At 41.6% G+C, this 27,860-nt stretch overlaps 1 protein-coding gene across 7 annotated transcripts in view; it reads right to left on the minus strand.

The window, feature by feature from the left end:
* Positions 1-24,063, minus strand: part of LOC142099646 (interferon-induced very large GTPase 1-like) — a 59,015-nt gene extending 34,952 nt beyond the window's left edge. For 4 of the 7 annotated variants that reach the window (XM_075183311.1, XM_075183310.1, XM_075183308.1 and 1 more), the window contains exons 1-2: positions 23,983-24,063; positions 21,510-21,572 (exon numbers count right to left, since the gene is read on the minus strand). The gene's annotated coding sequence lies outside the window, so the exon portion shown is untranslated. The remainder of the gene's footprint in view (positions 1-21,509; positions 21,573-23,982) is intronic. The other 3 variants (XM_075183314.1, XM_075183313.1, XM_075183309.1) reach the window with 1 other exon arrangement.
* Positions 24,064-27,860: the final 3,797 nt, after the last annotated feature.

The following is a 27,860-nucleotide window of genomic DNA, read 5'->3' on the forward strand; positions in this document are numbered from 1 at the left end:
TCATTTCTCTATCATAAGTTAGAAAAGTCCTTTGAAAAGGTATGTAGTCAATAAGATACCGAGTTCTTAATGAACAAATGACGGACGACACTGGATTGCACTGTTAAGACCCCCTAGTCAAGTATGGGGAGGGGTCATAGTTAGCAAATAGCTAAGGGGAGCAGTGGAATGAATACAGCCATTTCCCCATAGAGTCAGAGTCCAATCCAGCTGTCATTTTGTTGTAAAAATCTCCCTTTCTACATGTATGTTTGTATTCAAATCTTTGTATTCCCATCATTCATTGCTTTCCTATTTCCCATTCTTTACACAAATGCTAGTATCTCTCTCTCTCTCTCTCTCTCTCTCCCTCCTCTCCCTCCTCTCTCCCTCTCTCTCTCTCTCTCTCTCTCTCTCTCTCTCTCTCTGCACTGGTAGAGATAAAATCAGACACAGTCTCAACAATGGGGCTAAAACATATTTTATTTTTTTACATAAGACAAATTCAGAGATACACACACTAGATTGACATGAGTTACAGAAACAGTTAGGGGTTTTGTTTTCATGTGTATAGAAACTGCTGATTTTTAAGCAGAAAGGTTCTGTTGTGGAAATACGATTCATGTTTTATAGATTGCATATCTGTTTTTTTTTTGTTTTTTTTATGATTCGTGCCTCCTGTGCAAAATTGTGCCTTTATATGGATGCACAAAGGGTGGATAGGAGATTGCTGGAGGTTAGGCATACAGATATGCATCTCTGTATAGAACATTGGAGTAGGATTTTTACCACAAGATACGACATAATGTGAAACCCTAGAAAATGTAGAATTTTCATGTTTTATATTTTTTTCACTGTTAGACAGGCATGTACTGGATACTGTTATATTTGAAGAAAGTGTTATAGAAATAGACCCCTCTGCCTTTCCCACTTAGTCAAGTAGCTGAATATGAGGTACTGAGAATGACATGTGAGTTGGCAGAGGGAAAATCGATTGATATACATTGGTCTTTAGCATTTTTCTAGTCTAGAGGGCGATGTTGAGATGACTGAGAAATCGTTTTATAGCAATACCAGCACATGATTAGGACACTACATAGAGGACTTTATACAGTGACACAGTTACCAACTGAAGTAGCTGCTAGTAAAGTCCACACTTACACACACGACCATACATGGCTGTCACACCAGGGCGAACATAGCTGTCAAATAGACAGCAGGGTTTTATGTGACAGCTAACAAATCTATGTTTTGTTTTGTTTTTCGTTGTATTGTTTTAGTTTTAAAATGTGAACACATACACACACACACATGCACGCATACACATATTGGTTAATATAGGAAGATTTGTGTTACCTGAGGGATAAACTGTCTGGAAGGTGAAGAGATGTGGTGAGGAGTCTTGCGGACTCTGGAGAGATGGACAAGGTAGACCAATAGAGCCATCCCATATCCCTCCTGCTGATGGGTTTTCCTCCAGGTAAAACAAATACACGTCATCCAATTACCACCATGCAGGATCCTCAAGTATACACTGGTGTACCAATGAAATATGTCTGGGTAGAGGTGTATTGAAATGTGTCTAATGTATTACTGTGTCATACTCAAAGCTTTTGTTATTCAATGTGATAGTCCTAGAGTTATAATAGATGATAGGGGTATTCATGTTATTGATAATAGAGGTATAATGTATGAGTAGTGGTAACAAATCACATACTTTCAATTAACCATAAACCAGTGTGAACATAAAGTAGTGGTACTCGGTAGAACAAATTGAATAGAATAAGAGTTGGAACTTGATTGAAGTGACTGATAGCTTCGGCCACTAGTCCTTTCCCGCTACCAAAAGATCACTCCTGGACAGACTCCTAACCTGTCAGTTTTTGAAATGTTCTTGACCCCTCGTGAGATGAGATTGTAACTGGGAGGCTAGGTTAGATCTTGAAAGAAGGTAAATAGTGAGACTGCAACCAAGAACGTCCAAAACACTGTTTCCTGAAAGGTCACACTAACTGTCAGGATGTTGGATCAGGAGAGTAAGTTGTGGAGCAGAAATTTCTTAAGCTTAGGTGTTTTGACAGACAGCTACCAGGTGTAGGCTACCAGCATCACGGCTTCAAGAGTAGCAGAGACACACTGGTGCCCATTCCACCCACTGCAGAGGGGCCAACACTCAGAGAAGGGTCCAAGGGCACTCATGAGTCTGTACTGGAAGGCCTCGAATGCAGTTAGTAGCACCTGAGCCAAAGGCTAAGACTGTTGTCCAGCATGAAGTTGTAGTTTTTCCTGTTTTGTGTTCTCTCATTTCACTCTCTTCTCAGGACGGTTAATTCTTTTGATTATTAGCAGGTGACAGAGACTGGTTCAGGTAATGATGAGGCTATACCGCTACTTCTCTTACTGCCTTCATTGTAAAACAACTGAATTCCATTCACTTACATTCCCATTACATTTTTCATACCAAAATGTCTAAATTTTCATACCCCCACTTCTAATTTTCCACTTCGACCACTGGTTTTGTAAGAATATGGGTATTAAGTGTAAAATTTCCACAGCTACCACCTGCATTCTCAATGGGCAAAGAGAAAGGATTAATCAAGAACTAGAAAAGTTTTTAAGGATGTACATTTCTGCTAACCAAGATAATTTACCTGATGTATTAAAGATAAACTATAAACAAATATGGGCGCAATATGGACCCTAATAGATTAATACTATGCTGCAGCTCTCAAACAGCAGGATCTGAACCTGCCAGAAGGAACAAACAAAGATTTACAGAGAGAGTGCAAAGCATGATGTATACAAAAAATATAATTTATTGCCCTTAAATATAATAGATATCAAATGAAAAAACAGATTATAAAAGTGATAAAAAGTACTAAAAAATAGTCAAAAAACAAAGTCCTCTGTAGGATTCCGGTGTATCTAATGTGTAGGATACTTTATCTGGTTCTCCTTGTAGTATAAGCAACCTCCAGAGATACAATTGCCAGTACTTCTCCACTGGGACAGATTATTAAATGAGACAGTTCATTTCTTAGCAATGAGAGACCATTACACTTGCGCTGAAAGATTAGCACACTTGGTGCAAAGAACACAGATCAGTATTCATATATGATGTGTTTCCATCAATATACTTTTCTCTTCATATGTGGTGCACTTCTATCGACATACTTGTCTCTTAAATCAGCCTTAGATGTCAAAAGCATAGGCAATTAGTCCCAGTGTGACAATCCAGTATGTAATAGTGTCTTTGTTGCTATATTCCTATAGAGAACCAAACCCCGGCGTTAGTTGAAAAACTTACACCGAACGGATCCACAGATCACCTGACGCATTTCTCGTCTGATAGCCGTTTCATCAGAGGTATGTGTAACAGCATCCAGTACGGACTGTGTTTATATAAGGATGGTAACGATCACGTGAGTGTCAATCACCAATCAGGATTCAATATGTCACCTGGGCGGAAAGACCAATCAAGGCTCAACGTGAATTGAAAATTTAAGTCACTCAGGGTCACCAATCTTTACTGAAATTATTGCCTGTGGAATCATTTGGCTCCTGTCTTGAACTTTATCCATTAAAATATATTTTATTTTTGAAATATTTGTTAATCTTGATTCAAGTCTTTTTCTGAATCTATTTCAGTCACTTTCATCATTAGGCTGCGGTCCTGTAAATTCTATGAACAGGTTGCCTTCAATCTCCCTCCTGGGGGACAGTGACATCCAGTCAATCTTCAATAATGTTAGTCCAATTTGTATACCAGTGTTTTCTATGACTTCACGTAGTAATTCCTCTTGCAATTTGTAGAGGACTCAAACAGAGTTTTCTGCTTCGATAACAGGACAAATAACATCCAGCTCGGCCTGTGTGAATCTATCACAGAGACGGATCAGGGTTTTTTCATTCAGCCTTTCCAGTCTTGCTTTTTTAAAAAGCCTTGAAAGGCTGAATAAAAAACCCCTGATCCCCTGTGTTTAGACGACAGCTTATTTGACCATTTGTCATGGTAAGCTGGAATACTAGACCCCTGGCCTGCCAATACTAACACTCACCGGAGGCGCGGAGTCTAACGCAGTGGCTGGTCTTCACCAAGAACCCCCGCAAGGTGGTATGGACTTTGCGGCGGCCGCTACACAGGTCATCGCCCTATGGGAGTGGGGCAAGGCCCGCGGAGTTCAGCGAATTAAAGATCTGCGGACTACAGGAGTTACCGCTGGGATAGCGGAGGACAGCGTGGAGCTGTGATGGCCTGCGGATTGCAGGAATTACCGCTGGGATAGCGGAGAGTAATGTGGAGCTGTGACGGTCTGCAGATTGCAGGAGAACAGCGTGGAGCTGTGGCGGTCTGCGGATTTGCAGGAGAACAGTGTGGAGCTGTGAGGGTCTGCGGATTTGCAGTAGAACAGCGTGGAACTGTGGCGGTCTGCAGATTTGCAGGAGAACAGTTCGGAACGAAGGAGACGTCCACTAGTACATACACAAAATGAACCTAAGAACAGGCTCAGAGGGGAAAAGGAGGCTGCTTTAAATAGTAGAGGGAAAATCATCATCCAATAGGAAGGTAGAGAAGGTTTTTTAAAGAAATCAGGTCTGCGTATGCGCAGACCCGTATCAAAGATGACGGCCGTCAGCGGGGAACGGATGGGGCCGGCAGGCAGGTAAGTGAGCCGGGTCTCAGTCTAGAGATACCGAGGACCCGGCGTATGACACCGTTCTTCAAATGTCTGATTGCGCTCCATACTCATTACCATCAAGTTTGCGAGTACCAGCTTGACATACCAACAGGCAGATCAGAAGACTGCGACCTGCAAACTGCATGCAGTGAAGCCTGTACTTCCTTGTGGGGTCCCTGCTGAATACCAGGGGGTCCATTAGACTCCATACTTCTTTACTTTTAACAGTTTTTTCCATTTGGGATTGTGGTGTGATTTCATCTTATATTATAATGTTTAGTTTGATGTTACACACTCCATTACTTCCTTTCAATACATCTATTACAACCTCAAAATTGTGCTAGTTTATGTTACTTTCCCATAACCTTATGTATCAACTAGTTTCAATGCTAACAATGCTAACATAATGCCACATATCTTCTTCTCTTCTGCCTCTGTTATGCCATCTGATATGAAGTCATTTTTTAATGAAAACCCGCCCTAGCAGTTTGTCAATTGCAATGTTCTGGTCATTTTTTAACTTTATTTCAACTATGCATCTTAGATGTTGTAGTACAATTCCACTTGTAAGTGTGACTGACCATAGTCAACCCTTTATCTGTTTGAAAGACAATTACCAGGAGAGAGCAATTATCACAGTGATCAGTAGGTGGGATAACCAATAGCCAGTTGGGTGAGATATGAATAACAAGTACTAGTTCATGTGGATATATATCTATGTGTGTGTGCATGTTTCTATGTGTATCTACACACACCAATCAGTCACAACATTAAAACAACCTGCCAAAGCAGCTCTGTCCTGCTGAGCCATGAACTCTACAAGACCTTTGAAGGTGTCCTGTGGTATTTGGTACCAAGATGTTAGCAGCAGATCCTTGCAGTCCTGTTAGTTGCGAGGTGAGGCCTCCATGGCTTGGACGTTTTTCAGCACATCCCACTGATGCTCGACTGGATTGATATCTGGGAATTTGGAGGCCAATTCAACACCTTGAATTCTTTGTCATGTTCCACAAACCTACCATTTTTGCAGTATGGCAGGGCGCATTATCTTGCTGAAAGAGGCCACTGCCATCAGGGAATACTGTTGCCATTATGGGGTGTACTTGGTTTCCAACAATGTTTGGGTAGATGGTACGTGTCATAGTAACATCCACCTGAATGCCAGGACCCAAGATTTCCCAACAGAACACTGCCCAGAGCATCCGCCGGCTTGTCTTCTTTCCATAGTACATCCTGGTGCCATCTCTTTCACAGGTAAATGACGCACATGCACCCAGCCGTCCATATTATGTAAAAGAAAACGTGATTCATTAGACTAGGACACCTTTTTCCATAGCTCCGAGGTCCAGTTCTGGAACTCAAGTGCTCATTGTAGGCACTTTTGCTGGTGAACAGGAGTCATCATAGGCACTATGACCGGTTTGCGGCTACACAGCCCCATACACACTACAGTTAAGTAGTTCAGAAGGTAGAACAGTCAGATTAGCCAAGGTAAGCAGGATGCAGATTAAAGGAACAGAATCGGAAAGCAGAGCAATGGTCTGGGAAAGCCTGAGGTCATAACCAATCTGTTGGCATAGTACAAAGTCAGGATCCAGGTCTGGATCAAGACGGTTCAATAATCAGAAATTAAATACTAAAAAAGATAATGGCAGCTCAGAACAGCAAAGATGCAAATCTGGCAGGGATTGACAGACAGAGCAGATTTGATTACTATTTGTGAGTTGAAACCCTGCCCCCCTATGTGATGTCAGCTATCACCTGATTGCATCTCATTAAGCATCAGCTGTGCTTTCCATACTGTGAATTGAAAGTTGAATACTGTGTCTTGCTTCTAAATACAGGATCCTGACATACATAATAGGACACAGAAGTGGAAGTTGCTCAATCAATTTATAGGTTCATAGCAGGTGTTTGAAAGGGTGGGGTTATCCTAAAAGGAACAAACACTGAGAAAAATCCCCCAGCACACTGCTATAGCCAGCAAAGAGCTGCCATTTCTACTTGTACATAAAAATGCAAAAGTCTCAGTTGCACACATTTGCAAATGTATGGAAAGCCACCAGCCACTCCATGGTGCATTTGCTAATAGGGTGGTCTTAACCAGTGTTCCCTCTAAGCTGAGCAATCTGGAAAGGAAAGAGTTAAAAGATCATTCTAATGAGGGCTCCACCCGAAAGGTTTGTATTCACAATCAGCAGGATGTTTCCTAGTAAGATACAGGTTTAACTCTATCATTTCCAGATTGCTCAGCTTAGAGGGAACACTGGTCCTAACTCTAAACAGTGAGAGTCCCATATATTTGGGCCATACATACATGTATTTATAAATTGAGAGCTAACTTACCAAGAGGTACCCCAGAAGCCTCCAAATGGCAATACAGCGCCAGCACGCGACATCAGCTACTGATACCAACATGTCTCTCAAACAAACAATACAGAAGTGAAAGTTGCTCAATCAATTATAGTTTCATAGCAAGTGCTTGAAAGGGTGGGGTTATCCTAAATAATAGGATGCCTGGCTCAACTGAGCAGTCACCCCCACTTTGACAAATACACAATATTTTATATTTGTACATTACATCAAATATATCAGCAAAATGATTACAACTCAAATTCATCACACGACTGATTAAAGCATCTATGCCTCTTAGGATGTCGAAAGGTTTTCCTAGAACCTTCTGTGGTCAGACAGTTTGCAGAAAATTAATCTTATCCTAACTAAACAATTTATGGAATGGAATGCACTGGCGTAAGCAGACCCATTTTATGCAAGCCAGCAAAAACATTTAGTGAAGGCAGTAAAAATGAATATTGCTTAACTTTTATGTTTTTAACCATCTTGTCTACCATTCAATCATTTACTCTCATAGAGCGATTTTACTTTCACAATACAATGCACACAAAGAGGTGGGTTGTATTTCAAAATGTCACTAAAATTAAATTAAAATTTCATTAACTGTATCACTGTTTATATATATATATATATATATATATATGTATATATATATATATATATATATGTGTGTGTATATATATATATATATATATATATATATATATATATATATACTGTATATATTCTTTATTTTCCATTTTTAGTGTCAATATACAGAATAGCAGCAGTGAAAGGTTACAGGTGTAAAATTGCATGTACAAAGCTGTTTTTGGTAACCAGTAGTATCAAACAAGCACATACGACGTAAAAGGAAACAACCAGGGGGGAGGAGCCTGGTTTACACCAGAAGGTTGAGAAAGGGGTACAAGAGGGAAAGGACATGCCAGAAAAAAGGGGAAAGGGGGAGAACATAGTACCAAATGGGGAGTTCGGCAAATCATCTTAATAAACTTAACAAGTGGGGCCTATCATCATCATCAACATTTATTTATATAGCGCCAGCAAATTCCGTAGCGCTTTACAATTGGGAACAAACATTAATAAGACAATACAAACCAAAAAGCAGATTGCGCATGAGATGTTCAAATCAAATGAATACACATAAAAAATATAAAAATATATGAAAATAAATGTACAAACAGCTCATAATATAGTAATACCTCTGTTTACTGAATACAATGCATAAATAAAATCAATAATCACATAAAATGATCCACAGGCTCATAGGGACCTATATATATATATATGTACACAGTGAGATAAATATCTCTATAGAGTAACATAAAAATAGGCTTTCAACGATTGTCTCTATAACCAGAAGAGTGGTAACTCTGTATTAATGGTGGTAACTTCTGGTTATAGAGACAATCGTTGAAAGCCTATTTTTATGTTACTCTATAGAGATATTTGTCTCACTGTGTACATATATATATATATAGGTCCCTATGAGCCTGTGGATCATTTTATGTGATTATTGATTTTATTTATGCATTGTATTCAGGATTACACCTAGGCAACGAGCTTGCGGGGTGGGATTTATGGTCATGTTATCGACAGAAATAGAAAATGTCAGGCAGGAAGCTTCTGTTCTTGGGTGGGAATATTATTAATTCAGTTTTTGAAAGATTAAGTTTGAGTTGGCGAGAAGACATCCAAGATGAAATGGCAGAAAGACAGTCAGTAACGCGAGACAACACAGATGGTGAAAGATCAGGAGAGGATAGATAAATTTGTGTATCATCCGCATAGAGATGATACTGAAATCCAAAGGAGCTTATTAGTTTTCCAAGAGAAGTGGTGTAGATAGAGAATAGCAGAGGACCTAGGACTGAGCCTTGTGGAACTCCAACTGATAAAGGAAGCGGAGCAGAGGTGGATCCAGAGAAATTAACACTGAAAGAGCGATTAGATAGGTAGGATGAGAACCAGGATAGGACAGTGCCTTCAAGACCTAGGGATTGCAGCGTTTGTATGAGGAGAGAGTGGTCAACAGTGTCAAATGCAACAGAGAGATCCAGGAGAATTAGAAGAGAGTATTGGTTATTATTTTTTGCTGTGATCAAATCATTGACAACTTTGGTCAGCGCCGTCTCTGTGGAGTGTTGAGAGCGAAAGCCTGACTGAAGAGGATCCAATAGGTTGTTTGCTCTAAGAAAGTGTGTGAGGTGTATGTAGGCAATTCTCTCGAGAAGCTTGGAGGGGCATGGGAGATGGGGCGGTAATTTATGAGAGAGTTAGGGTCAGAATTCTGTTTTTTTAAAATGGGAGTAATCACTGCATGCTTGAATATAGATGGAAAAATACCAGTAGAAAGAGATAGATTACAGATTTTAGTTAGAGGGGGAATGAGCACAGGAGACAGGGACATACCCATTTGTGAGGGAATTGGATCAAGAGGACAGGAGGTAGAGTAGAAAGATGAGAAGAGAGTAGAAACTTCCTCTTCATTTGTGGGATCAAATGAAGAGAGAGTGTCAGAGGGTGCTACAAAGGAATTGAGCAGATTGCTTGTCAAGGGAGATACCATTTCAAGCCTGATCTTATCTATTTTGTCCTTGAAATAGGAAGCAAGATCCTGTGCACTGATGTTAGTTGGAGGATTTGGGGCGGGAGGATTCAGAAGAGAGTTAAATGAGTTAAAAAGGCGTTTGGGGTTAGAAGCCTGAGCATAGATGAGAGATCGGTAGTATATTTGTTTAGCAGTGTCCAGAGCATTTCTGTAGGAGTGGTAGATATCAGTATATGTGATGAAATCATTAGAGGCACAAGATTTACGCCAGTGACGTTCTGCTTTACGAAAAAGTTTTTGTAGAGTTCGTGTTACTGTAGTGTGCCTTGGTTGGCAACGAATTCTACGCGAAGTATGTAGTGTCGCTGGAGCCACTTGATCCAGAGCAGTTGCTAGGGTTTCATGAAAATGGGGTACTGCCCGATCAGGGGAGGAGAATGTAGAAATTGGGGAGAGAAGGTGTTGGAGAGAGGTGGAAAACTGTTGAAAATCAATAGCGTTGATATTCCTGCGGGTACGAGGAGGCTTGGAAGAGTTTGACACCAGGGAGGGTAAAGAACTGGGGGTGAGCGCGTAGCTAATAAGGTGATGATCCGAGAGGGGGAAAGGAGTGTTAAGGAAATTAGAAACTGAGCATAGTCTAGAGAAAACAAGATCAAGACAGTGGCCATCCTGATGAGTAGCAGATTCAATCCACTGGGAGAGGTCAAGTGAGGAGGTTAGAGAGAGTAGTTTGGAAGCAGCATTGGAACGTGGATTAGAAATAGGGATGTTGAAATCACCGATGATGATGGTGGGGATGTCAGTAGATAAGAAGTGAGGAAGCCATGCAGAAAAGTGTTCAAGAAATTGTTGGTGTGGACCAGGGGGGCGATAGGTGACAGCAACACGCATAGAGAATGGGTTAAAAATCCTAACAGCATGTACTTCAAAAGATGTGAATGTGAGTGAAGGGATACTTGGTAGAACTGTGAATGTGCACTGTGGGGAGAGAAGTAGTCCAACCTCCCCTCCTTGTCTGCCTCCTGGTCTGGGGGTGTGGGTGAAATGGAGATCACCATGTGAAAGGGCTGTAGGTGAGGCAGTGTCTGAATGCATGAGCCATGTTTCTGTTATTGCTAGAAGGTTGAGGTTGTATGAGAGGAAGAGATCATGTACGGAGGTAAGTTTGTTACAAACAGAGCGTGCATTCCAAAGGGCACATCCAAAGGACTTTGGAAGAGAGGGGAGACAGGTGATGTGTTTGAGGTTTGCCAGATTTCTGTAGTGTTCAGATATATGTGTGTGGGAGAAGTGAAGGGGACCTGGATTAGGTGATATATCACCAGCTAATAGAAGCAGGGAGGAAGAAAGGTAGGAAAGATGATTGTAAGATGTGTGTCCTTTTAGTTTCTGGCGCAGGGTGAGGCTGTTAAAGTTATTGAATTTAAATAGCAAAAGAGTTCATGAGTGTTAACTAGAGGTGAGTGAAGTAATGAAGGGGCAATGTGGACAGAGGTGTGTGTTGCAGGATGGGTGAAGGATGATATAGTCCTAAAGATAATGCCATGAAAAGAGAGAAAGAAAAATATTTTGGCAAGCATTGGGACTAGTAGTCAAATAGCAAAAATGAGGAATTAAAGGAATTGCCTAATTGCAATGTCCAGTGTAATCAGATAAATAGTGTAGAGCTAGGCTGCAGCAAATGTAGTGTATTCCTGGATGTCTGGATAGTATAAAGTAATGATGTGGGGAGCCATGTGGGGGAGTGGGTGGAAGTGTTGAATGGAGAGTAATAAAGAGACGGTAATTGAGTAGCTGAGATTTCGCAGACTCATGAGAGAGGAGATTGGTTGAAAGACAGTATAATTTCTTCCTACTTGTAAAGGGAGACAAAACTTAAATAGAATTGAAGTACAGTGGTGAGATAGGTTACTGAAATAACTGTAGCATGGGTAGGGAGTGGTTGAGCAAGTAGTACAGCAGTCTGATTAAACAGAGTGGATTTTGCATTGAAAACAAACTGACAAATAGAACAAACTTTCATGAGATGAGAGGAAAATGAGATCAGAGTCCAAAACAGTCCTCATGTTGCATGTAGCTTGTAGCCAGAGAAAACATCAGAGGTAGAATATGGAATTTCAGGTGAATACTGACTGTTGTCCTTGTGAAGCTGTGTTAATAGGCAGAATGTTCTTCTCCTGTTTCATCCAGTGTAACTCCGGTATAACTCCGAATTATGCTGTTTAAATTTTTTTGTTTCACACTTGTATCTATACACTTAGAGCTATACACACTAACTAAGCAGCCTTCACTGGCTATCATGATGAAGAACAAGTGAAACTAAACAACTGTTTCATAAGTAAGAGAGGGAAAAAATGCTTTGTAAGTAGCGGTGTTCTTATATCATCATCATCGTTTATTTATATAGCGCTGTACAGAGAACTCACATCAGTCCCTACCCCATTGGAGCTTACAGTCTAAATTCCCTAACATACACACAGACAGAGACTAGGGTCATTTTGATAGTAGCCAATAAACTTACTAGTATGTTTTTGCACTGTGGGAGATAACCAGAGCACCTGGAGAAAACCTGTGCAAACACGGGGAGAACATGCACACTCCGCACAGTTAAGGCCAAGGCCATGGTCGGGAATCGAACTCATGACCCCAGTACTGTGAGGCAGAAATGCTAACCACTAAGCCACCATTCTGCCTGTGCTTATTTAATTTTTACATATACATATATAAAGCAAGGCTTTTCCGCACCTGTTACATTACATATATAAAAAAGACATATACACATTATAATCTTATAATATATAACTTTATCTTATTAAAAATTGTACGTTATAAAAAGTGTTAGATGGTTCCAGAGGAAAAAAGAGTACAAAAATCCTTGCACACCAAAACAGGACATAAGACCTACTATTTGATTGGAAGAAAGTATTTTTCTATACAGACTTTGACCTTAGCAGGAAGTTTTAAAATAAAATATTTTTATGTAGCTAGATGTAGTATTAGTGTCATCTACTGTTAAATCACATATTCTATGCTTATATGGAGTATTACTGACATGTAATATCTTTGCTATGATTACCACTATAAAAGACTAGTCTGACCAGAAGTAATTTAAAATATCTCAGTCAGGCACCCTTGTACTCTTCTACTAATGTGCATTTTGGGTGCATCCCGTGGAATCTGGGATTTTCTTCACTGGTCCTAAATGCTTGTACCTGTTTGATGTTCTGTTGCCAACTTTTCGAGATCAAGTGACTAATCGGCAGGGTGTGCGGTGACGCAACTGTCACCATTCACCCGCTCTCTGACATTATATATCGCTATTTTCTGTATTTATACAACATGAGCGGGGCTTAATAACGCAAATTGCATCATAAGCCCCATCTCTGCTCAGGATCCAGGAGGGTGTCTGCTCTTCCGAGAGGGCTCCCTAAAAATTGGGAGAGTAGGCAAGTATGTGTCTGTTATCATTAGAGATGAGCGCACTCGGATTTCGTGAATCCGAGCCCACCCGATCATTTCCGATCCGAGCCGGATCCGAGACAGATCCGGGTATTGGCACCAAATGAAAACCTAAAACCGAGGCTCGGAGTCATAATCCCACGATACTCGGATCCTATAAATTCCCCGCTAGTCGCCGCCATCTTCACTCGGGCATTGATCAGGGTAGAGGGAGGGTGTGTTAGGTGGTCCTCTGTCCTGGTAGATCTCGTGCTGTGCTGTTTAGTTCTGTGCTGTGCTGTGCTGTGTTCTGCAGTATCAGTCCAGTGGTGCTGTGTCCTGTGCTCTGTCAATTTTGAGTTCAGTGGTGCTGCTGGGTCCTGTGCTGTGTCCTGTTCAGTCCAGTGGTGCTGTGTCCTGTGCTCTGTCCTTCTAAGGGCATAGTTATTTCCCCATTATTCCCCATTTTCAAAAAAAATAAAAAAAAGTTATAAAAAAAAATACAAAAATTTTTTTTTTAAAAGAATTAATTACAACAAAATTTGCAAAACCAATCCTGCAGTATAAGTCCATTGGTACTGCAATATTACCAAGTTCACACATTCAGCAGTAAAAGTCCAGTGGTACTGCAATATTACAAAGTTTACACATTCTGCAGTATCAGTCCAGTGGTGCTGTGTTCTGTGCTCTGTCCTTCTGAGTTCAGTGGTGCTGCTGGGTCCTGTGCTGTGTCCTGTTCAGTCCAGTGGTGCTGTGTTCTGTGCTCTGTGCTTCTAAGGGCATAGTTATTTCCCCATTATTCCCAAGTTATTTTAAAAAAAAAAAAAAACTTTAAAAAAAAAAAAAAAAAAAAAAGGAATTATAACAAAATTTGCAAAACCAATCCAGCAGTATAAGTCCATTGGTACTGCAATATTACCAAGTTCGCACATTCTGCAGTATCTTGTGCTACATATAATGGAGACCAAAAATTTGGAGGATGAAGTAGGGAAAGATCAAGACCCACTTCCTCCTAATGCTGAAGCTGCTGCCACTATTCATGACATAGACGATGAAATGCCATCAACGTCGTCTTCCAAGCCCGATGCCCAATCTCCTAGTACAGGGCATGTAAAATCCAAAAAGCCCAAGTTAAGTAAAAGTAGCAAAAAGAGAAACTTAAAATCATCTGCGGAGAAACGTAAAGTTGCCAATATGCCATTTAAGGCACGCAGTGGCAAGGAACGGATTAGCCCCTGGCCCGTGTTCATGACTAGTGGTTCAGCTTCACCCAAGGAACTAAGCCCTCCTCCTCCCCCCCCTACAAAAAATTTAAGAGAGTTATGCTGTCAGCAACAACACAGCAAACAACTCTGCCTTCTAAAGAGACATTATCACAAATCTCCAAGGCGAGTCCAAGGGTGTTGGTGGTTGTCAAGCCTAACCTTCCCATCACTGTACGGGAAGAGGTGGCTCAGGAGGAGGCTATTGATGTAGCTGGCGGTGTGGAGGAACTTGATGATGATGATGCTGATGTGGTTATTGTAAATGAGGCAGCAGTGGGGGAAACAGCTGATGTCCATGGGATTAAAAAGCCCATTGTCATGCCGGGTCAGAAGACCAAAAAATGCACCTCTTCGGTCTGGAGTTATTTCTATCCCAATCCGGACAACAATTGTATTGCCATATGTAGCTTATGTAAAGCTCAAATAAGCAGGGGTAAGGATCTTGCCCACCTAGGGACATCCTCCCTTATACGTCACCTGAATAACCTTCATAGTTCAGTGGTTAGTTCAGGAACTAGGGCTAGGACCGTCATCGGTACAGGGACACCTAAATCCCGTGGTCCAGTTGGATACACACCAGCAACACCCTCCTCATCAACTTCCTCCACGATCTCCATCAGATTCAGTCCTGCAGCCCAAGTCAGCAGCCAGACTGAGTCCTCTCCAATACGGGATTCATCCGAGGAATCCTGCAGCGGTACGCCTACTACTGCCACTGCTGCTGTTGCTGCTGTTAGTCGGTCATCTTCCCAGAGGGGAAGTCGTAAGACCACTAAGTCTTTCACAAAACAATTGACCGTCCAACAGTCATTTGCCATGACCACAAAATACGATAGCAGTCACCCTATTGCAAAGCGTATAACTGCGGCTGTAACTGCTATGTTGGTGTTAGACGTGCGCACGGTGTCCGCCATCAGTGGAGTGGGATTTAGAGGGTTGATGGAGGTATTGTGTCCCCGGTACCAAATCCCGTCGAGATTCCACTTCACTAGGCAGGCGATACCAAAAATGTACAGAGAAGTACGATCAAGTGTCCTCAGTGCTCTAAAAAATGCGGTTGTACCCACTGTCCACTTAACCACGGACATGTGGACAAGTGGTTCTGGGCAAACGAAGGACTATATGACTGTGACAGCCCACTGGGTAGATGCATCCCCTTCCGCAGCAACAGCAACAGCTGCATCAGTAGCAGCATCTACAAAACGGCTGCTCGTGCAAAGGCAGGCAACATTGTGTATTACAGGCTTTAATAAGAGGCACAAAGCTGACAACATATTAGAGAAACTGAGGGAAATTATCTCCCAGTGGCTTACCCCACTTAGACTCTCATGGGGATTTGTGGTGTCAGACTATGCCAGTAACATTGTGCGGGCATAAAATATGGGCAATTTCCAGCACGTCCCATGTTTTGCCCACACCATTAATTTGGTGGTGCAGCATTACCTCAAGAGTGACAGGGGTGTGCAGGAGATGCTTGCGGTGGCACGCAAAATTGCTGGATACTTTCGGCATTCAGCCAGTGCCTACCGCAGACTAGAGGCACATCAAAAAACCATGAACCTGCCCTGTCATCACCTCAAACAAGAGGTTGTGACGCGCTGGAACTCCACCTTGGAGTTTGCTGCAGAGGATGGAGGAGCAGCAAAAGGCCATTCAGGCCTACACAGCCACCTACAACATAGGCAAAGGAGTGGGGATGCGCCTGAGTCAAGCGCAGTGGAGACTGATTTCCGTGTTGTGCAAGGTTCTCCAGCCGTTTGAACTTGCCACACGAGAAGTCAGTTCCGACACTGCCAGCTTGAGTCAGGTCATTCCCCTGATCAGGCTGTTGCAGAAGCAGCTGGAGAAAGTGAGGGAGGAGCTGGTAAACCATTGCGATTCCACCAAGCATGTAGCTCTTGTGGATGTAGCCCTTCGTACGCTTTGCCAGGATCCGAGGGTGGTCACTCTTTTAAAGTCAGAGGAATACATTCTGGCCACCGTGCTCGATCCTCGGTTTAAAGCGTATGTTGTGTCTCTGTTTCCGGCGGACACAAGTCTACAGCGGTGCAAAGACCTGCTGGTCAGAAGATTGTCCTCTGAAGAGGACCGTGACATGCCAACAGCTCCACCCTCATTTTCTTCCACATCTATGGCTGTGAGGAAAAAGCTCAGTTTTCCTAAAAGACCCGCTAGCGGGGATGCTGATAACATCTGGTCCGGACTGAAGGACCTGCCAACCATTGCAGACATGTCTACTGTCGCTGCATTGGATGCTGTCACAATTGAAAAAATGGTGGAGGATTATTTTGCTGACACCATCCAAATAGACATGTCAGACAGTCCATATTGTTACTGGCAGGAAAAAAAATCCACAATGAAGTACAGCACTGCCCTCCAGATAGTACAGAGGGACCTGTGGTTGTGGAGTCCAGTGGGGACGAATTGATAATGTGTGAGGAGGAGGAAGTACACACTGTAGGGGGAGAGGAATCAGAGGTTGAGGAGGAGGACGACATCTTTCCTCAGTAGTGCCTGTTTAGTTTGTACAGGGAGAGATGAATTGTTTTTTTGGTGTGGGGGCCCAAACAAACCAATCATTTCAGCCACAGTTAATTGGTAGGCCCTGTCGCTGAAATGATTGGTTTGTTAAAGTGTGCATGTCCTATTTCAACAACATAAGGGTGGGTGGGAGTACCCAAGGACAATTCCATCTTGCAACTATTTTTTTGGCATTATGTGACCATTCAACAGTCGTTTGCCATGTTCAAAAAGTAAAACAAAATGTCAACAAATTCAAAAAATTAAACCAAAAGTAAAAAGCCCTGTCATAATTTAAAACAAGAGGTATTGACGTGCTAGAACTACTGTAGTGTTTATATGTTATAAACACTACACTTGGAAGTTGGAGGAGGTATTGTGGCCCCGGTACCAAATTTAGTACCGGGGCCACTCCACTATGCAGTCCAGATAGAGGTGTATCAGATATTAAACAACGTTGACTGTTGCTGCAAAATTTTTAAATAATATTGTGGGGAACACTACACTATGCAGTCCATAAACTTTTTTGGTAGAATTCAGACCCGTGGAGGGTATTTTAATTATATTGTGGCCCCGGTAAAAAATTGTGTAGCGGGGCCACCCCACTACGCAGTCAAGAAACTTTTTTTTGGGAATTCAGACCCGTGGAGGGTTTTTTAATTATATTGTAGGGACCACTCCTCTATGCAGTCCAGATACAATTTTTGGTGTAATTAAGACCAGTTGATGGTTTTCTTATTATATTGTAGGGACCACTCCTCTACGCAGTCCAGATACAATTTTTGGTGTAATTAAGACCAGTTGATGCCGGTTTTCTTATTATATTGTGGGGACCACTCCTCTACGCAGTCCAGGTACAATTTTTGGTGGGATTCAGACCATTTGAGGGTTTTTAAATTATATTGTGGTGACCACTCCTCTACGCAGTCCAGGTACAATTTTTGGTGTAATTAAGAGCAGTTGATGGTTTTCTTATTATATTGTAGGGACCACTCCATTACGCAGTCCAGATACAATTTTTGGTGTAATTAAGACCAGTTGATGGTTTTCTTATTATTTTGTAGGGATCACTGCTCTACGCAGTCCAGATACAATTTTTGGTGTAATTAAGACCAGTTGATGGTTTTCTTATTATATTGTAGGGACCACTCCTCTACGCAGTCCAGATACAATTTTTGGTGTAATTAAGACCAGTTGATGCCGGTTTTCTTATTATATTGTGGGGACCACTCCTCTACGCAGTCCAGGTACAATTTTTGGTGGGATTCAGACCATTTGAGGGTTTTTAAATTATATTGTGGTGACCACTCCTCTACGCAGTCCAGGTACAATTTTTGGTGTAATTAAGAGCAGTTGATGGTTTTCTTATTATATTGTAGGGACCACTCCATTACGCAGTCCAGATACAATTTTTGGTGTAATTAAGACCAGTTGATGGTTTTCTTATTATTTTGTAGGGATCACTGCTCTACGCAGTCCAGATACAATTTTTGGTGTAATTAAGACCAGTTGATGGTTTTCTTATTATTTTGTAGGGATCACTGCTCTACGCAGTCCAGAAAGATACCTCGTTGCAACGTTTTGGACTAATAACAATATTGTGAGGTGTTCAGAATACACTGTAAATTAGTGGAAATGATTGTTATTGAATGTTATTGAGGTTAATAATAGCGTAGGAGTGAAAATAAGCCCAAAAACTTGATTTTTGAACTTTTTATGCTTTTTTCAAAAAAAATCCGAATCCAAAACGTTAAATCCGAACCAAAGCCTTTCGGCAGGTGTTTTGTGAAACAAATCCGAACCCAAAACCTCAAAACAATCCGAATCCAAAACACAAAACACGAGACACCAAAAGTCGCCGGTGCACATCCCTAGTTATCATGTGTTATCTGTGTTAACATTTCATGATTGTGTAGGCACACATCAGTTTATGAGGTCTATTTATTAATCTACTTTTTCTTTAAAATATTTCGGGGGATAGCCGAATTTTGAACGATCAAATCAATTTATAACTAGGGGATTACAGCAGATATCTGAGATATCTGCTGCGGCCCCAGTCTCTTCGAATGCAAAAGCAGTCCCCATAGGACTGCTATTTTGCATGATATAACAAGTTCAACTTGTGCCCGATGGCTAATGTCATCTAAAGATGGCGTTAGCCATTGAAGTCTATGGGGAGAGCATTGCAGTAGAGGGATCCTGGATACCTCACCGCATCTTACCTGCTCTCCCCTCTGGTCACTATCGCAAAGTAGCCACTTTGCGATAGTGAGAATATTCAATATGTGGGATATACTTTTACTTTGTGCAATAGGCATTTTTGTGGGCTCATTTGGAAATGTTATTACATTTGCAGAGTACATTATAGTTGCCGTGTTATAATATTGACTCTTTGTTTTTATCACTATTAAGAAAAGAGTACAGTAGGTTTAAAAAGCTTCAAAAGTGGATATTAGGGGTGGAAGAAACTGTGCAGTCAACTCCTGATTGCATCAAATCCAGCCCATAATCCAGTACTGTGCAGGAGTTAATTAAGAAACAGACTTGTATATTTTTAGCTAATGTCCTTAAGCAAGTGCAGCACTTAGAATGGAGAGTGAGAGCATCAATTTGGTGGGTCCTGACTATTATGTCTGAGGGAAATTAAAAGCTGAGATTTCTGTTTGCAACTGTATTTGTCCCCTCTCTTAAGGGGTAAAGTGGGCAGCAAAGTGAGCCTTGGGTATGCCCATGTTGTGTCACTGAGAGGTTAGTTAGGCCACATTATAAATTTCCCTGACAGGTGGTGCAGGACTCTTAGTCTGCAGGACAAGTTGCCCGCTCTTCCTCCCTGATTTTGGAGCTTCTTTGCAGGTGATTTGTATGCCAACACTAGCCCAAGGTGTGTTTAATAGTGCCCCTATTGGGATGGCTTCGGATTTGGGTTCCATCACCCTTCGGCTTTGCTGCCTGGTGCTATGTTACTCCCGATGACATTTTTTGGCAGGAGCTTTGGGTGCCAACACAAGCTGGCATGATGGTAGCATCTGCCGAAATACATTGAGCAGTTGGTGGCCAATGCTTGGTGGGTGCACATTAGCTTAATTGTATGTAATGGTAGAACCCGCCTCCCTTCAAAGAGTCAGGCTTTGGTTTCGGTACAGGCATCGCCCTTGGGGGTGGGTTAATTGGTTGCATTCTGACAGCTCAGAAGCTCATAGATCTTCAGATGCTTGGGATAATGGATACCTAAGTTTAAAAGATAAGGGATGTGCCCAGGTGAAATGGTTCCCCATGTATTGATATCGAGAGGGCAAATGACCCTCACTGTGATGTAAGGATCATTGGTCCTAACTGAACTGCTTATCATTTTCTTCTCCACCATACGTTTGTATTTTAATAAACTCCAATTATTTGCCAAGCTCTGTTTTCGTGTCTTTTATTTATTATTAGGATTTTAAGAAGGATTGTAAAAATGGTGACTTATGTGAGAACATCAAGTGTTAAGCATTTTATAAGCATCTCTCATTGTAACCTGTCTATTGCAAACATTCATGGGCAGCACAGTGGCCTAGTGGTTAGCACTTCTGCCTCACAGCACTGGGGTCATGAGTTCGATTCCCGACCATGGCCTTACCTGTGTGCAGTTTGTATGTTCTCCCTGTGTTTGCGTGGGTTTCCTCCGGGTGCTCCGGTTTCCTCCCACACTCCAAAAACATACTGGTAGGTTAATTGGCTGCTATCAAAATTGACCCTAGTCTCTCTGTCTGTCAGTGTCTGAGTGTGTGTCTATAATAGGGAATTTAGACTGTAAGCTCCAATGGGGCAGGGACTGGTGTGAATGATTTCTCTGTACAGCGCTGCGGAATTAGTGGCGCTGCGGAATTAGTGGCACTATATAAATAAATGATGATGATGATGATTCAATGTTTATCAGTAATTCAAGTATAAGGGCTCAGAGGACTACACACTCTGGCACACAAGTTACAAATACATATGGCAGCAAAAAAAGCCTGGATTTACTGTAGAAATGCTATTTATTGGCCTAGGCAATGTTCCCCATCTAAATTGACTAACTTCAAGTTTTGTCTCTGTGACTTCTCTTTCAGTGCTAAGAGACCACAGTCCATTATACTAAGACCAATTCTGAGTGGCATAGTTGCCAGTCCAGGGTTCCCAATCTTGTTTATTTACCCTGCCCCAGGGAGGGGAGGGGAGGTCAGGAAGAGCCCCAGTGGACATGCATTATTTTCCAGTCTCCCCTCCCAACATAGAGGGTTTCTCGCATGCAGCCAATCTATTTAACCTATTCACAGATTTTGCATGTAGAAAGCTTATTTTTTTCCTGTGTGAAAGATGACAACATCCTCTGGACTCTTTCATAGCTTTCAGAAAAAACGTAAGAATTTTTTTCAGATTCAAAAAAATACACCTACAATTCTGACCCCAAGAGCATGCAGACGCATTGTTGCAATCCAATTGTGGATGTGAATGCTGACTGATTGGTCAGGTCATGCGGAATGGGACCACCAGGCACCCTGCTCAGAAAAGCCACTCAATACAGCCTTCAATAGAAGGCTGTATTGAGACTGAAACGCACATGTATTGTTTGGGTATGCAATCATTTCTCATAGTCACATTATTCATTTTAAGTTAATTATATATACATTTGTAGCTCACAGATGTGACATCAGTTCCAGCAACAATAACACCATATGAAAATAAAAACTATTTGCATACCTAAAGGCGACAAAGAATCTTCTGTATCACAGTATTCTGATGCACTCCGTTGGTATCATGAACCTTCAAGGGAGAGTAATAGAGAGAAAATATTCATAGAACAATATAACAAATACTGAAATGCATTTAAACATACATAGGGCATTTTCTGTAATTTATATAAATTCAGACACAGAACAGTCCTTAGTCGTCCCTTTGTAGGGACAAGGGGGCATCTGTCCCCTGGGCCGGTCCCATAGTTTTATGGATATGCCTGACAAGTTTTTTATCCGGTACGCCTAATATTTACAAGTGGTGATCACACCTGGGATAACAGTGTGTTGGCACAAGTGTCTTTTCTGATCACTATTTGAAAATCACAACATTTTAAATACATATTATATCTCTAGTGTGCTTCCATCTTTGTCATACTCTATCCTTTTCAAGCATTTATTATATTGTGGTAATACACTATGTGGCGCCCTGTTTCTTCTACCCTTCTTTTTTAGATAGTCCAGATTCACCATCTGTTTTTGGAACTGGCTGCCTCCTGCAATTTGGACTTTGTGTTTACTTTTTTAATGTCTATCAGTAGATAGTGACTTTGTACACAGAAGTGGGTTACGCGCCCCCGTATTGGGTATCTGTGGTTTTGTGTATATATATATATATATATATATATATATATAGAGAGAGAGGGAGAGAGAGAGAGAGAGAGAGAGAAAGAGAGGGAATATGTGATGAAGAGGGACAGGGGGAGGGAATATGTGTTGAAGAGGGGCAGGGAGGGGGAATATGTGATGAAGAGGGACAGGGAGGGGGATATGTGACAAAGAGAGACGGGGAGGGGTGAAACTGTAATGAAGAGGGACAAAGAGAGAGAGAGAGAAAGAGAGGGAATATGTGATGAAGAGGGACAGGGGGAGGGGATGTGTGACGATGGGAGACAGGGAGGGGGATATGTGATGAAAACGGACAGGGAGGAGGATATGTGATAAAGAGGGACAGGGAGGGGGGAATATGTGATGAAGGGGGACAGGAAGGAGGATATGTGATGAAGAGGGACAGGGTGCTAAAGAGTGACAAGGATTGGGCAGGGGATGTATAATAAATTACATGCAAAAATACATTTGTGAGTAAGGAAAAGAATGTTTAGGTTGGGAGTTCTGATGAGCATGTAAGGGGCATGTGGGGATGTCTGAGGGACAGATAAGGTGCATGTGTGAAGATATGAGCGCAGTTTCATAGTACATATCAAAGTCTGAGTACATTTGAGGCTATTTTGGAACATGTGGGAGGTCTAGGTGGCATGTGTGGGCATTTTCGGATGAGTGATGTGGGTGTCTTTAGCTTATATTTTCAGTCTCAAAATTAAGGGTAATGTTCAGCCCTTTTGAAGGTAGGATGAATGTATTATATACTGTTACGTACCCTGTTTACCTATTGCTCAGCTTTCCATATTTCATGTACACACACCTCCGCACATCTACACCACACACACACACCTCCGCACATCAACACCACACACACACACACACACACACACACACACACACACACACACACACACACACACACACAAACACACCTCCACACATTCACACCACTGCAAATCACCCCCACACACACTTCCACAGATTTGGTAAAATGTTTGCAAATGACTATTCCTACTGACTAGATGTTCATCATTTCTTCGGCTTCTTTGGCCTGGTTTATTTACATTTTTTGTGTTTCAGTTACCATTTAAAATTAGCTTTGTTATTCAAAATTGACTCGATTTTCTATCCATTCGTTTGGTCCAACATGATCTTTTATTTTTTTCCGTCATTTTAACGGGCTTTTAAGTAGTATATATATATATTCTTAAAGATATTATGTATGAGCACATGGCAAGAATTATGTAAGGTGAGTGATTCAATATAGGATATTAATTTAATAGTGATCATAATTTGTTTAAAAATATCAGTTTTTTTTCATCATGCTTATTTTATTTTAAATTTTCAATAATGCATAAAAAGGTCAAATATTACAGATTACGTACTATACATTGGTCTAAAAAAATACAATCAGAAACAATAATAGGATAAACAAACAAGTTTTTTAAATTTAGCCAACAGGAAGGAACTGCATGTAACAATATACAATGTATCTATAGTTATAGTAAATTGAAATAAACGTAGAACAGAATAAATCAAAAGCATTTAAAGAACTGAACACTTAGGAGAACATTCAGATTCATCATTACCACCATCTAATTTTATGTAATCCATTTGGACCAAATTCTTGAGATTTTGGATTAATTATTTCTGCTAATATATAAAAATATAAACAAAATGTTACAAGTTGTTAGAATATTGAAATTCAATGTTCTTATTCCTTATACTTTGATACCATTAAACACAACCAATTGTCTTAAATCTTTCGTTATATATGAAGTTAATAGCATAAATAAAAAATAAATGTTTTTCTTTTGTAATTTCCCAGTATAACATACCTTACCCCGGAATGTCTTGATGATGTCTGCAGAGCTCTGTTACATTCTTAGTGGGCAAGAGCAACTCACTCTTATTTATAGAGGAAATTCCTTCACTAGTTTCAGTTTCACTCTGAGTAATATAATATAAAGCATTGAAATCATCCCATTTCCAGGAAATCACAGGGTACATAGCTGAAACGAAACTAGGTTAGAATATGTATAAAGGAAATGTAATTGCAGTCTATATTGTATAGTATTCACTACAACATTTTCTGTATTGTACATCAGTCACTAAAACAAGCTCTGTAAATAATACAATGGTCAGATGTAGCTGTATTATATTTGACTTATAGTGCTTAGAAATACATTTTCATATGGACAACTATATATTATGTTATGTGCGTATTGTCGCTAATCAATAACGATTGTCGAATCTCGATTTGTGTTTCCAATGCACAAAGATTTATTCTCAAAAAGTAGCAGTAGATATTCAAGCAAAAATTATAATAAGTACAGCCGTTACTTATCGCAGGCGCTCTGGATCCAGTGTACAGTCATTCAATCCTGAAGTCTGGGGACAAGATGTCTGAACACTAGATGAGGAGCTGCTGCTTATAACGTGAGTTCATAAAACACGACTCGCGAATATACTACAGATATATATTCTACAGATGTAACTGTCCAGGAGTAACTATGTATACTTAAACATGTTTTATTTCACATAGTTCATTAGTAGCAGAACATTATTTATCAGTATATTTGCAATCACAGATATGTTTTTCAAGCTTTGGTACCTATAAGTGATAAAATAGACCTCTCTAGTAATAATTAAAATTAAATAGTCTAGAAATCATTATTTGGCTCAGGAAAAGTGAATGCAAAGTAAAAATGCCTACATTAAAAGAGTTCATAAACAGATGCAAAATCATGCTAAATAAAAATGGAGCTTTAGGCTATAATGCACAAGGGGTTCCCACTTTTGGATAACACATCATGTTTTCATTCCTTGACCCCCTCATATAGCTGTTTGCTAAGGGCCCTTCCCCAGGGGAACATAAGCCAGAGAGCGCCATCTATGGCAAGGCAGCTGCTGCAGTTTGCAGAACAGGAGGATTCGCTTAGATAGGAACTTCTAGAATACAATCAGGAGCCCCATTTGTGTCCTCATCCTGTCCTGGCTGCTTGAATAGCCATGGGACGATGAGATATTATGGTTCCTTCGAAATTCCCATTTCAGTTGCAGAATTTCATCCATCTTCCGTTCTATAACCTCCTTTGGGTCATCCGTATTATTGGTGATGTACATGCAACATTTGACACCGAACTGGGTGGCCAGTGTTACACAGTACCCACCAGTAATAGAGGTGAGATAATTTAGTACCAGTCTATGTTGCCCCAACTCCTTCTTGTACGCTTGTAGCTCCCTTCCAGTATACCTGAAAGTGTCATCATACATCTCGGTGATATTATCTATTAATTTGGCTAGGTCTTGGATATACTTAAAGTTTAATGTTCCCCGAGCAGTCCTGGTGAGATCTAGAGCAACCATAACTTGAAAACCAGCGGTTTCACTAATCAATTTTGTAGCTATGGGTTCCTCACCAGGAATCATATTTCTCTTGCCACGGTGTTCATACTGTGTGTGTATGTATGGTGGGGATGTAGTCTTGTGAATACCAACCATTTCTTCATGAGTAACAGTCATGATTTCAGGAACCAGTTTAGCTAAGAAACACAAGCCCTTGGAACTCGGAGTAACCCAGGAATAAGCTTTCCTCCCACAAACAAAGTACACATCATCAGGGAGAACATAAGGAACAGTATGCCCATTAATTATATCGCACAGAGTTTTGATAAAACTACCCATGTCTAGAGTCTTAGGGCTAGATTTACTAAGCTGCGGGTTTGAAAAAGTGGGGATGTTGCCTATAGCAACCAATCAGATTCTAGCTATCATTTTGTAGAAGGTACTAAATAAATGAAAGCTAGAATCTGATTGGTTGCTATAGGCAACATCCCCACTTTTTCAAACCCGCAGCTTAGTAAATCTAGCCCTTAATTTGCTCAAGACACGTGTCATCATGGATGACATTCTCACAATTATCTATAGAGACTTTACCAATGGACACTTTCTTATGTTTGGTTGTACGCCCTAATTTGTAACTTCCATCAACATTCTTGCCCATGGGTGACTTTGTAAGTCTCCCTAAAACATGAGCGTGGCGAACCATTGTCTGATCTTATGGGTCAGCCTCCCAATTCTCCAGACGCTTTGCATGAGAGATATTTAGGCACAGCAAAGATCTGTCTACGGAGTATTGTCGAAGCGTCAGACTAGGGGACCTAGTGTTATTGTACCTCCCTTCTATGGGCCTCCCACCCCTCAATTCAAGTACTTTAGAAATGTTTAAAGGGAATGGCACTAGTCCTATATTATGCTGCCCCTGCGGCACGTGAGAGCACACCCAGCACTCGGTTTGATTTAGCACCTTACCCACCAGGGAGTGATAATCCTCCAAAGGATGCCCGCCCATATTCAGATTACCGGTAGACTGGCATCGCTGGATGCATCTCTCTTCAACTAGGGAGTCACAGAACTTGCAGATACAATACTCATCAGAAAATAGCCCCTCACACTGTCTCCGAGTTCCTGAGATAGCAGACCTTTTCATAATCCCTGGACCAAGCTTGATAATGGGCTGCTCTGAGTATTCTAATAACTTTTCCTCAGCCTCCATCTCATCCGCATCACTACCAGAACCCTCCTCCGTCCTCTATCCTCCTTCACAAAAATAGAATGTCCTAGAAAAAGTAAAAACAAGGAAAATCCTGGAACAAAAGAAAAACAAAAACCGCCACTCCATCGCTGGAAAGGTAGTTCTGGGGCAACGTCTCTGGTTCAGGTGTCTCGACTGCAGGCTTTAGGTCTCCCGGAACAGACTTACAAGTGACAGATCTATGTCGTTGGTCTCAGTTTTATCTTGCACTTTCTCCGGGTTACGGACTCTCCTGCAGTGGGTGGAATGGACCCAAGTGTCTCTCTCTGCAACCTTCAGTGATGTAGTACTGGTCAGCAGCACTTGGTATGGGCCTTCCCAACGGTCTGTTAAACAACCTGAACGTAAGAAATTGCGGATTATAACATAGTCTCCAGGTTCAACATCATGACAGTTTGTTTCTGGCATACTGTCACAGAGGTGACTTTAGTTCCTGCAAGTATTGGCTCAGCTAGTCAAGGAGGCGCGGAGTCTAACACGCCACCGGTATTCACCAGGGACCCTCGCAAGGGAGTTTGGACTTTGCGGCGAGCGACGTGCAGGTCGCGGCCCTCCCAGGTAGCTACTTGCGAGGTAAGGGCAAATCCGTAGACGTACAGGCCGAGTCAGAACCAAGCGGGCAGATAAGGTACAAATTCAGGAGGCAGAGGATAGTCAGCAGGCCGGGGTCAAACCGAAGTAGCAATGCAGGACACAGGGAGAATCCAAAGGCGAGGTCAGGAAGCCGGGTCAGTAACAGGAATCAATAGGATGTATACAAGTAGAATGTATAGCTGGAACGCTGGAGGCTAGATAACTAGTTGCTCTGGCATCCTAGTGATGTCAGAGCAGGATATATATAGGAGGTCCTTCATGCTCATTGGTGGACAATGATTCGGCGGTCAGACAGCTGGCCGCCGACAGGAAGCTTCAGCAGCGCGTCCCGTGGTCATGGCGACGGGCGCGCATGCGCACACCGCCGCCGGAAGATGCGTCTCCGTTGCCTAGCAACGGGACGCTCAGGGAGAGTCAGATGTCCGTCCCTGCTTAGCGTGGAGGCGCGGGGACGGCGTCTGACAGTACCCCCCTCCTCACAATCGGAAGACCCATCTGGTAAAGAGCGCCGTTTAAGAAAGGCGG

This window comes from Mixophyes fleayi, chromosome 8 (assembly GCF_038048845.1).
Source record: "Mixophyes fleayi isolate aMixFle1 chromosome 8, aMixFle1.hap1, whole genome shotgun sequence".
Classification (NCBI taxonomy): Eukaryota; Metazoa; Chordata; class Amphibia; order Anura; family Limnodynastidae; genus Mixophyes; species Mixophyes fleayi.